Below are 359 nucleotides of genomic sequence, written 5' to 3'. Positions count from 1 at the left end.
AATCGAAGTTAAAACATCAGTCCCACGCATTACCCTCTCACTCCTCGTGTCGTGTTGAGCTCGACCGCCACACCTGTCAAGCTACACCTGCAACGCCTCCTGCCCCCACTTGTTCCCAAGGATACTAACTCATGCGCCATGCGTCGCAGCTGCGACCACATACTCATGTGCTGCATCTTCACTGTTTCTCATGAAGACTGTGCTTAATCATTTTGTGATGGAATACTTAATAAAGAATCAAATAAAAGACAGCAACAAACATTGATGATAATGTAAGGAACCCTCTCATTCTACACCCCACCCCCACCCCCCGCGAACATCCTACACTATCTCTCGATCCCTATAATGACCCCTGTTTT

This window comes from Penaeus monodon, chromosome 31, assembly GCF_015228065.2.
Source record: "Penaeus monodon isolate SGIC_2016 chromosome 31, NSTDA_Pmon_1, whole genome shotgun sequence".
NCBI lineage: Eukaryota > Metazoa > Arthropoda > Malacostraca > Decapoda > Penaeidae > Penaeus > Penaeus monodon.
The sequence above is the reverse complement of the archived record's forward strand: the minus strand, read 5'-3'. Positions refer to the sequence as shown.